Raw genomic sequence first — 13419 nt, 5'->3', positions numbered from 1 at the left:
AACTCTCATCTTGTTATAACAAAATATCCAAGTTTGCTGCAGGTCACAGAGCCTCTTCTCAGCACTGTAATTCCCTCCACCAGTTAGGTTGTCTAGAGTTACCTAACTTACTAACTTATACCCAACTCATCCAAGCACATAAACTCATTCATAACCCATCTCTCTGCCCCTTATTAGCAAACACCTTTGAAATGCATAAACCAGACTGATTCCTGAGATCCAATTCCCAAAACCTCATTAAACTACACAAACCCACACGATCAGCCAGGAATCACCTGCTGTCCTTCTCTCTAGCTCGCCTCTGGAACTCTCTCCCTTCTTCTATCCGCACCACTAGCAGTCTCTCCCTGTTTAAAACCTCTCTGCACTCACACCTTACTTCACAAGGGAAATGCTCATGCTCACTCCTAATTCTAATTAAACATTCGTGCTAATTCTTCTTACCCACTTACCTGCCTCCTTTAGTCCATCATCACTAGTGATGTCAATGAGCAACACCCCAAATGTAACTGATGTAACTCAAAAAAAAAAATGTATTTTCTTTTTCTACTTACTTACTCTATGATATATTTGTAATGTCAACATTTCTTGGATTTGTTCTTTACGTATACTGTAATGTTTATAATTTGTTCTGCAATGCATATGTTATGTTCTTTTCTAACACTGAAATGTTTAACTTAAATGTACACCACAGATTTGTACTTTCTGTATTATGTAAATGTATTTGTATTTTTCTGGAGCTTTTCTCCCCAAGACTCCATTGAAAATGGGTTCTTGTGGCCCAATGGGCTATCCTGGAAAACAAACGTCAAATGAATAAATAATAAATAAATGGGTATCAGAACTGATAACATGCTGTGTACAGTGAGGTGAGTATCTGAACTGATAACATGCTTTGTAAAATCAACAATTTTAGTAAAAATGATGGCCTCCAAGGTTAGTAGATATACCTTTCACATATATGATTGTCATGTGGAAGAAGCAAATAGCTATCCTTGACAAGGGGCAGTTCTTGCATTGCCTCAAGGTACATAATGATATCAGGCTAGCAACAGATAGTGTCGTAAACTGTGATAGCATAAGTAGTGACTGGTAAAATAGGGAGTATTAGTGAGTATTAATGAAGTATTATTACAAGAAAAGGTCTTTTTATCAGAACACAAGAAGGACCAATGGGTAAAAGCACCAAGTCACAAATATATACATACAGTAGCAGAAACTAAAGAGTACAAAAGCTGCTAAAAGTGAATGCAGCAACTAAGGGATACTTATGCTTTTGACTACCAGCTTGGCTCAGTTTGCCATAACAACAGCTCAATACAGGTGCTTTGGTTTGGCTACTACAACAATAACAATCTGGAGTTTAGTGAAGAAAATGGATTTTGGATCAAAATACCCACATCAGACAAAACCAAATGGTGAGTACAAAAGACATGAATAGTACATTTTGATCATTTACTGTATAACCAGTATAATACTTGCCTCAAAGACACGTGCCTTTATACTGAAGAACTAGTAATATTTTTATCTTTCTTTAATTTTAATGGCTATGCTCCTTCCAGACTACTGGAAAAGTCCCCTAAATATTTCTTTCTAATATACTACTTTGTCATGTTAGCTATAGATTTCATTTTCTTCCTATTGTATAGTGTTTTTTTAACTGTCAGTCATTCATAGTGACTGCAATACAGAATAGCTTAATCACGTCTCCATAACTCAACTAACATAGAAACACTGGTAAGGCATATGTAAAGCAGGAAAATGGTTATGCTGCTTTAGTCAGTGACAATCAAGAAAATGTCTCTCCACCTCTAAGAATAAAAAGTTTTAACACTGAGTTTTATAAATTGCAGCAGATGAAGTAAAAGCAAAATGTTCTTCTCACACTAAGATGAGGACCCAAACAAACCTTACAGTACTGACTGCAGTGGCAAACAGGCTTCTAAATGCACACTGTTTGCCCACTTTACTGGCTATATTGTACACTTGATACACTAAAAAGATGTACCGATGATAAATATCACATCACATACACAGCTTAAAAGCCTTCAAAATGCAATGAAATAATACACAAATCATCAAAAGTGGCACTGCATTTGGGCTGTCTAGACTCCCAGTTTAATTCAAGTATTTCCTTTAGAGTTATCAGAGTATAATCATTGACACTTGCAAGGGGAAACTTAAGTATTTCGAAACAATTAGTTCTGAATAGCACTTTAGACACAATGAGATTTTCAGGAAAAATTAGCATACAACATTATGCCAAATAGCATGGTGAGTGTCGGCGCATAGGGAGGAGATGACAGGTGCACAAGTAGTGTTAAAGACCTGTGCACAGTACACACTGTTAAATACTGTATGCCTATTCCTTAGCTTCTCATCCTAATGCATATTCTTACTATATGAGACCATGATTTTCATCAGAATATAATGGGCTTATTACCACTTATCTACCATAAACCAAATTTCATATTATCATTTTATTAAAGCCTTAAAAATATCTAGTTTAACTCAACAGTAAGCCAAAGAATCCTTCATATCGTCACTCAGAAACTGTAACTGACACTCACTAAAAGCTCTTATCACTTGAACAAAAGACTGAAATATTCAACTCCTTTTTCCTAGACATCAACAACCATGCTGTTATTCAGAGACAAAGGGTCAAGGCCAACCAAGCACCCTGGTGGAATCATGAAACAAAAAATCGCATGAAACACAGAGGTGGAACCTGGCAACTGTGGCAATCTGACCATACACCCACCTCCTACCAAACATACAGAGAATCACTTAAAAATACTCCAGAGGTATAAAATAATCATGTTACTGTAATCTACTGGAATCTTAAGTCAGAAATCATTAATTTGTTTAGTCAACCTTCAACAAACTCCTCAAACCAGGTAAAACCACCCAAACTAGTACTCTACTCAGTGGAACTGACCAAAATATAGCATCCACATTTACCTTCCATTTCATTAATGCAGTCTCATAATTTCTCTCGAATACCTCCCCTAGTTATTAACTATCCACTCCCTTACATCCAGTTACCCTACTTTCATTCCGCATGCAGTCTCTACTAAATACATCAAACACTCCTTACAAACTGAAAATTACTATCGCAGCAGCTGACAATCTTCCAGCCGAATACCTAAAGCCAATTCAAATTCTTTGCCTGTCCTGTCTTTATTCTCATCAAGAGATCCATCCCCGAATCTCAAATTCCTGTCCTCTTCCTGGCCTCACTCATCTGTTGTACCTGCACCCTACCTGAGCTCTGAGACATCACACAACAGTCTTTCACTTTCACAGGAAGATAGTTCAATCAAGCCCACTTATTGCTCAGTGTCAAGAAAACTACCTAATACTCTTCATCTCCCACCCTCTCAGAGATTCAGAGAATTACTTCTGCATTTACTTATCAAGTAATATATTTTTCAAAACTATATCCCAAACCAAAATCCTAGTAGTTATCTTTCACAAGAAAGACAAATTTGACTTTTGCATACAAAAATCAGTTAATGAAGCCCACCACAACTTATATAACCTCTACAGAACAGCCTGTTATCTGACAACACCAGGTCAAAACACAGACACACACACACACATGCACACACACACACACACACACACACACACACACACACACACACACACACACACACACACACACACACACAGTCAATTTACCTCCTACTAAGACTACTGTATGCCTCTCAGAACATACAACTACACCAAATAGAGCAATGCTTCAATAACACATTCAAAATTGCTGTCAATCTGCCAAATAAAACTCATCACTGCAATAACCAAATACATACATTTCCTAAGAATTTGACCTTTTCATGGCTTGAAATTGCACACATCATTCCTTTACACTAAGTGCCCAGCAATAACTGCAGCAATAAAATGATGAAATTCCACTGGACCTCTGTGTTCTAATGAAAAATTCCTTGTGTCCTAACAAAAATCTTTAATTGTCAAAAGGATGCCATGTATTTCACATTCAAATCCAAAGGGAGGAATTCCTTACCCTCATCCATTAGACAACTAACTAGTACTAATCTCTTCAAATCCCATCTGATATACTCTTGGATCTGACTGCTCATCCTCTCATAGCCATAAACTCCTTAGTCTCATCAAATAATATCCTTATTACTAATAATGCTGCTTATGTTAATTATTTCCTGCTGTCTCCAGAATATTATTCTGCCAACAAATTAATTATTTTCTATACTCTCAGCAGTAATCTGTATGCTCTCCATACTGCTAGGTACCAACTACACATATTTCCTTTGAAATCCCATATGCATTCTCATATTTCTTTTTGAATATATTATAAATAATGTATACATCTTTTCTAATTACCCCTATAACAATTGTTTACTTATAAGCTGCTAATTCATAGCAATTTTCTTTGTATAATGTGTGAATTACTACTGTAATCTTGCAAAATAGCTAGCTGTAGCTAGATACAGACCCCCAACCATGACTCAGGATGCTCACTCCACCTATCTGGACTTACTTGAATCTATCAAGATTCAACCCTTTAGCCTGATCCTGGGTGACTTTAACTACCCAACCATAGACTGGAAGACCTATTCTAGCCCAAACATGAATGCCCAGAGATTTCTCAAATTTGTCAATGCCAATGCATTGGATCAGCTGGTTGACACCCCCACTGGAGGTTAAAATATCCTGGACCTGGTACTAACCAACATGAGTAGCCTCAGTAGCACCCCTACAGTGTTATCTTTCTTGATAAGATCTGACCATAAAGTGATCCCTTTTGAAGCCTCCATCCCCTTGATCCCCCCCTTGTCAGGGCCAAACAAAAAAACTTTTCCAAGGCTGACTACAATCTCTTGAGACCAGGTATAAGCAGCTTCACATCCACTGTCCTTCAGTTGGAACTAGCCCTAATGTCCAAGCCTACACTAAAACAAAAAAAATATATGAGCACCTACATAGGTGCATGGACTCAACAATTCCTGAAAGGACCAAATCATCCCCCTCAAGGAAGATAAAACCTGTGTGGCGGACAGAAGCAATAAACAAACTCTACAATAAAAGGGAAAAAAATTGCTGTCCAGGACCAAGAAGGAGCAGGTGCCAAGTTGGAAACCATCTCTCCTTTGTCTGAACAAGCAAATAAGGTCACTGGTGAAATCCTCTTTGAATCTAAATTGGCCACATCCACTAAGGACAATCACAAGGCCTTCTTCACATATGTCTGTGATCTCAAAGGTAACACCCAAATCTGCTCTGAACTGGTGGTCAAGAACAACACATACACAAATGCCATAGATATAGCCAATCAGCTGGCAGACTGGTTCAGTGAAAACTTCACCCACTGACCTCTATCAGTAAACCAAGACATCCCCAGCACTTGTCCCCCTCCCCTCATCATGAGAGATCAGGTCTTTATTGCCCTGTCAAATGCAAAAAATATAATCTCCATGGGACTTGACAACATCTCTGGCTGTGTCCGACATAAACTCAGGCATGAGCTCTCAGCTCCATTAAGCACTCTATTCAACCAACGCCTGAGTACTGGCTTCATCCCAGGCAAATGGAGGACAGCCACTGTCATCCCTCTACACAAAGGTGGAGCATCCACTGACCCTGGCAGTTATAGGCCCATCAGCCTAACTAGCCTGGAATGTATTGTCATGGACCTTTTAATCAAAGACATTGGCAACCTCCAAATGCTTGACCCCTTGGTTTTGTCAAAGGAAGATCATGTCAGTTAAACTTGGTCAACTTCTTAAAAACAGGCACCAAAGCCATGGACGAGGAGAAAACAGTGCACACCTCTTACCTTGACCTAGCCAAAGCCTTCAACACTATTCTACACTCAGGCAAAATAGACACACTCTCCCAGCTAGGCATCAACCCGTATGTTACGAGATGGGTCAGTGTCTGGCTCACTGATAGAACCCACTCAGTCAAAATAGGGGAAGCCATAATAATCGATGTACCCCAAGGATCGGTCTTGGGAGCTTTACTGTTTGGGATATACTTTTCTGAGGTGCAAGTCAAAACCAGTGGTCTGTGGCTGACCAAGTTTGCAGATGACTGCAAGCTGGGCACTGTCTTAAATTTCCCTAGTGATGTGAACATCCTCCAAGAAAGCCTCACCCAAAATAATGACTGGTGCCAGAATCATGACCTCAAAATTAATGCCAAGAAATGCATCATTATCCCATTTGGGGAAAATGGTGTCCCCACTAATTATCACATTAATAACAATGTACTAAGCATGCAATCAGTCATGAGGGACTTGGGCACCCAGGTTGATAGCAACCTGACTTTTGACCACCATGTTGCCTCCATTGTATGGAAAGCTTTCTACATGGCCCACCACATAAGTAAGGGTATTTCATCTAGGAACAAGGAGGTCATAACATCCCTATACTCCTCCCTTATCAGACCCATTATTGAGTACAGTGCCACCTTTTGCATGTACCTTACCAAGCACATGCAGCAACTGAAGAGAGCACAGAGGTTCCTGATCAGGAAAATCTAGGGTCTCAATCACCTATCCTGACCTCTACTCAGTCTCATACAGACTGCTCAGAGGTGACCTGTGTCTGGCATACATGGCCATCTCAGACCCAGCCTTGATGAAGTTGCTGCATATCTATAATTCAAACTCCACTCACATAACCTGGTCTGTGACATTAACAGAACTTGTTGGCGGGAAAGATTTGTGTTCCAAAGACTCCCTCATCTGTGGAATAGACTCCTTCTCCATGTCAAGCAGAGTACCTTACTAGCCTTCTTTAGGAGGAACCTGGACGACTGCATGGGAAACAGAAAATACACCTCTTAGATTCTCACCTGTCTCCCTGCTGGACAGGGACACAGGTGCTGACTTTGTGAGAACATGGGTGAAATTCTTGGCTAGGTTTATAAGGGGTTTACTAATGGCATTTCAAATCTGCTTCAGTCAACTGTTTAAAATGTCAACTTTAAATGTGGAATTTGGAATGCAGAAAAGTAAACCAAAGAGAAAATGAATATATTGACAAGCATGATTCGATGCATTTAACATAGCAGGAGGTGAGGTCACTCACCTCTTGCTATGCACATTAACGTACCATTAAACTGTACAGTCAACAGTACATTAATTCTACTGTTTTGCAGGGGGGCTAAGGGGGGCTATGCACCCCTGCAACACCTCATATAGGGGCTGTGCCCCCCATACCCTCTGCACATTAAATATACCAACTCAGAGATTCACTTCAGTGAGGAAATGGGCTAATTCCCTGTTCCTCACTGAACTGCAATCTTCCTGCACTATCTTGAAACCAAATCCCCAAATTACACTACCCATTCACTTTAGTGTAGTCGATTGATTTGGGTTTGACATTCTGATGACTTGAAATCTGTAAGTCGACCATATGCCGTTGACCAATGCAGTTTCAAAGTTTTCAGTATAACCATTATAAGGGCATCCGGGCCAATAGCCTAGTATCATCCTATGAACCTATGAATCTACAGTGTATTATTTGAGATTGGTTTTAGGAACTTTTCTCCAGGTGCCCCCACACAAAATGTGTCTCTCACAGTCCATTTAGACTTTTCCCAATTAACAAAAAACAAATAAATAAATAATAAATACGTATTTATTCTTTTGGAAATTATTTTTAAGCATAATTATATATTTGAGGAAGCTTTTGAGAACCTACAGTAGGACTTCAAGTATACTACAGTCTAAAAGGACCTCAGATCTCTCCATGTTAAATGATACCATTTGTGCTGTTCAGTTTTATATTTTTTATATGAAATGCTGGTGTGGTGGCAGTATATGTATACGCCATTGATATGTCACACAGATCATAGATGCACATGCTTTTCCAAATCAGAACAGCATATTTAAAAATGGCTTAAAATATACATATATACATTTTATTTTATGTGTGTGTGTGTGTGTGTGTGTGTGTGTGTGTGTGTGTGTGTGTGTGTGTGCACATGTATCTGTGTGTCTGTGTGTGTTTGGAAAACATCAGTCACAGTTCTTAAGAGTAAACATAGAGGATATTTACTTTTGCATCCTATTGCAGGTAGTATCTTTTTATGTTACTATAGTCCTGACAAATCCTTCACTTGTTCTTTACTGTGCAAGGTATTGTGCAGATTTTATATACTCTTCACAAGGATTCATTCTGATGTGATTTCTGAACACTTTTTAAATCTGAAATACATTTCAGAATAAAGAAAACTAAAAATAAGAAATGCTGTGTTGGTCCACTAACAGAAAACACAAAGACAATGTAGTACAGACATGGTGTAATTCCTTTTAGTATAATCTCATACGTTTTACAATTACTCAAGCTTTGAAGCTAGCAGGAACCCTTCATCAGGAATTATTAAGATACTGATGTTAGATATAGTACTTAAATATCCACTTGTACCTAGAAAGGGAAGTACATTATTTATTTCCTACTGGCTAAAAATAAAGGATCTTGAAAAATGCTAGTACAGAAAAAGTGTGAACCTTTGATGTTTAACATGACAATATGACAGCTACACCTTAGAGACAGACACAGTGTGTTTTTGTCTATGTGGACATGCACAGGTATATATGTGAGAAAGAGAGAGACATAAAGAATCTGTATGGATTATTCTTTCAAAACAACTAAGCAGGAATGTAGTATTTTATATTAGACAATGGGCAAACTGTACATCAGTACCCTGACCGGAGAACAACCGTTCTCCAGCAAGGTATTAATGTACAAGTAATGCCTGCTGAAAAATGAGTATGCTGCTGACAGCAACATATCAAGCCTCTATGGAGCTCAGACTGAGAAAACGGAACGAACACCATTATTTTACACTCACTAAGCAGTGCTTCTTCTGTTTAGTGAGTGCAAAATGTAAAAAGGTAAAGCAAAATAAAAAAAATATATATGTGTGTGTGAGAGTGTATGTGTGTATGAAAGTAAGAGAGACAGAGATGATTGAAAATAGATGAATGAGGAAAAGGTGTGTGTGTGTGTGTGTGTGTGTGTGTGTCTGTGTCTGTGTGTGTGTGTGTCATCATTCTCAACTGTACAGAATTTCATAGAATGCCCACATTTTTGTTTCATATTTTTGGTCTGTTTCTCATAAAACATGTGATTTTCTGACAAATCACTGGGATGATATGAGGACTGAAGTCACTAAATAATGATATACATTTGTGTTTCAGACATGCTAAGACAAATTCTGTTATTTTAGCAATTTTCTAAGTGTATAAGAATAATATTTCTCACGTTTATTGTCCTATTGTACCCATTCAAGTAGAAAGATGTATTGCTGAGATATCTATAATATTAGCAGATTTATTATATAATGAAATGATTACTGAACAACAAAATAATTTCTTTCAGGTTAAATATCCACTCATCCCAAGTATACAAGGCTTACCCAAAGTCCATAAACATTGTCTTAATCCACCTATGAGACCTATTGTTGCCGGACGAGGTTGGGTTACAGAATCTATCTCTTTATATTTAGAGCACTGTTTTAGACCAATAGTTAATACATATGGTTATATTTTGAAGGACACCAAACAATTTCTCTTGATGTTGTATGAAAAGATAACGGATTTACCTACAGATTTACCATGTTGGCTAGTTACATTAGATGCTCAATCCCTTTTTACTATGATTCCCAATAGTGAAGGCATTGAATGTATACGGAGATGTTTAGAAATGAATCCCAATTCTACTGGACCTTCTACAGACACCTTATGCAAGTTGCTAGGTATTGTTTTGAAAAACAATATTTTTACCTTTAACCAAAAAGTATACATACAGAAAGATGACGTAGCTATGGGCACCTCATGTGTTAATAGCTATGCCAATCTAGTTATGGCTGATTGGGAAAAGTATAAATTATTTGGACTAAATAGCTTTAAAAAGTCTGTGAAGTTTTATGCATGCTTTGTAGATGACCTTTTCTTGGTGTGGACAGCTAGTTAAAAAGAGTAAGGGGATTTATTACAAGAAATTAATATGTTGACCTCCTACTTAAAATTTACAATGAATACATCACTGACTTCAGTTCCTTTTTTGGATGTGTATGTGGAAAAACTCCCTAGTGGTTTATTGAATACGGGTGTCTTTAGAAAGTCATGTTATAGGAATTCATTATTACATAGGACAAGAATGCACCCTAAGTTTGTATTTAGAAACATCGTTAGGGGACAAGCTATGAGGGTATCCCATCTTAATCCCACTGATGAAGGCTTTCATTGTGAGCTGTCTAACCTCAGTTATCAATTAATAGATAGAGCCTACAGTCAAAGAGAAATTAGTGAAGGCTTTGAAGGGGTAGAAACACTTAGGAAAGGCAGGGCATCTCCTTATTTTATGAGTAGAGGAAAAGGAGAGAACAATGGAAATAATACACTAACCAACACCTCAGGATATTGTACTGACACCAAGGTGTCATTATATTATACACAGGATGTTAATAATACACTAACCAATACCTCAGGATATAGTACTGACACCAAGGTGTCATTATATTATACACAGGATGTTAATAATACACTAACCAATACCTCAGGATATAGTACTGACACCAAGGTGTCATTTTATTATACACAGGATGTTAATAATACACTAACCAATACCTCAGGATATAGTACTGACACCAAGGTGTCATTATATTATACACAGGATGTTAATAATACACTAACCAATACCTCAGGATATAGTACTGACACCAAGGTGTCATTATATTATACACAGGATGTTAATAATACACTAACCAATACCTCAGGATATAGTGCTGACACCAAGGTGTCATTATATTATACACAGGATGTTAATAATACACTAACCAATACCTCAGGATATAGTACTGACACCAATCTGTCATTATATTATACACAGGATGGAAATAATACAGTAAACAATACCTCAGGATTTAGTACTCAAACAAAGCTGTCATTATATTATACACATTGTGTTAATAATACACTAACCAATACCTCAGGATATAGTATTGACACCAAGCTGTCATTATATTATACACAGAATGGAAATAATACACTAACCAATACCTCAGGATATAGTACTGACACCAAGGTGTCATTATATTATACACAGGATGTTAATAATACACTAACCAATACCTCAGGATATAGTACTGACACCAAAGTGTCATTATATTATACACAGGATGTTAATAATACACTAACCAATACCTCAGGATATAGTACTGACACCAAGGTGTCATTATATTATACACAGGATGTTAATAATACACTAACCAATACCTCAGGATATAGTACTGACACCAAGGTGTCATTATATTATACACAGGATGTTAATAATACACTAACCAATAACTCAGGATATAGTACTGACAAAAAGGTGTCATTATATTATACGCAGGATGGAAATAATAAACTAACCAATACCTCAGGATATAGTACTGACACCAAGGTGTCATTATATTATACACAGGATGGAAACAATACACTAACCAATACCTCAGGATATAGTACTGACACCAAGGTGTCATTATATTATACGCAGGATGGAAATAATACACTAACCAATACTTCAGGATATAGTACTGACACCAAGGTGTCATTATATTATATGCAGGATGGAAATAATACACTAACCAATACCTCAGGATATAGTACTGACACCAAGGTGTCATTATATTATACGCAGGATGGAAATAATACACTAACCAATACCTGAGGATATAGTACTGACACCAAGGTATCATTATATTATATGCAGGATGGAAATAATACACTAACCAATACCTCAGGATATAGTACTGACACCAACGTGTCATTATATTATACGCAGGATGGAAATAATACACTAACCAATACCTCAGGATATAGTACTGAGACCAAGGTGTCATTATATTATACACAGGATGGAAATAATACACTAACCAATACCTCAGGATATTGTACTGACACCAAGGTGTCACTATATTATACACAGGATGTTAATAATACACTAACCAATACCTCAGGATATAGTACTGACACCAAGGTGTCATTATATTATACACAGGATGTTAATAATACACTAACCAATACCTCAGGATATAGTACTGACACCAAGGTGTCATTATATTATACACAGGATGGAAATAATACACTAACCAATACCTCAGGATATAGTACTGACACCAAGGTGTCATTATATTATACACAGGATGGAAATAATACACTAACCAATACCTCAGGATATAGTACTGACACCAAGGTGTCATTATATTATACACAGGATGTTAATAATACACTAACCAATACCTCAGGATATAGTACTGACACCAAGGTGTCATTATATTATACACAGGATGTTAATAATACACTAACCAATACCTCAGGATATAGTACTGACACCAAGGTGTCATTATATTATACACAGGATGTTAATAATACACTAACCAATACCTCAGGATATAGTACTGACACCAAGGTGTCATTATATTATACACAGGATGTTAATAATACACTAACCAATACCTCAGGATATAGTACTGACACCAAGGTGTCATTATATTATACACAGGATGTTAATAATACACTAACCAATACCTCAGGATATAGTACTGACACCAAGGTGTCATTATATTATACACAGGATGGAAATAGTACACTAACCAATACCTCAGGATATAGTACTGACACCAAGGTGTCATTATATTATACACAGGATGGAAATAATACACTAACCAATACCTCAGGATATAGTACTGTCACCAAGGTGTCATTATATTATACACAGGATGGAAATAAAACACTAACCAATACCTCTGGATATAGTACTGACACCAAGCTGTCATTATATTATAGACAGAATGGAAATAATACACTAACCAATATCTCAGGATATAGTACTGACACCAAGGTGTCATTATATTATACACAGGATGGAAATAAAACCCTAACCCATACCTCTGGATATAGTACTGGCACCAAGGTGTCATTATATTATTCACAGGATGGAAATAATACACTTACCAATACCTCAGGATATAGTACTGACACCAAGCTGTCATTATATTATACACAGGATGGAAATAATACACTAACCAATACCTCAGGATATAGTACTGACACCAAGGTGTCATTATATTATATGCAGGATGGAAATAATTCACTAACCAATACCTCAAGATCTAGTACTGACATCAAGGTGTCATTATATTATACACAGGATGTTAATGAGATTAGAAATATATATTTTAAGTATTGGGACATCCTTACAGTTGATCCACAACTCCACAACTTAGTTGGAGATGCCCCTAAGTTTATATATAAAAATCACATGAACCTTCACAGACTTCTTTGTTATTCTGACAGAATTAGCAGTCAACAATACCATGCTTCATCAGGTTGCACCAAACCTTGTCAGAAATGTAATTTTTGTAATGTGATAGATAGTAATG

Source organism: Protopterus annectens, chromosome 8.part0 (assembly GCF_019279795.1).
Source record: "Protopterus annectens isolate FY-2018-M chromosome 8.part0, PAN1.0, whole genome shotgun sequence".
Classification (NCBI taxonomy): domain Eukaryota; kingdom Metazoa; phylum Chordata; order Ceratodontiformes; family Protopteridae; genus Protopterus; species Protopterus annectens.
The sequence above is the reverse complement of the archived record's forward strand: the minus strand, read 5'-3'. Positions refer to the sequence as shown.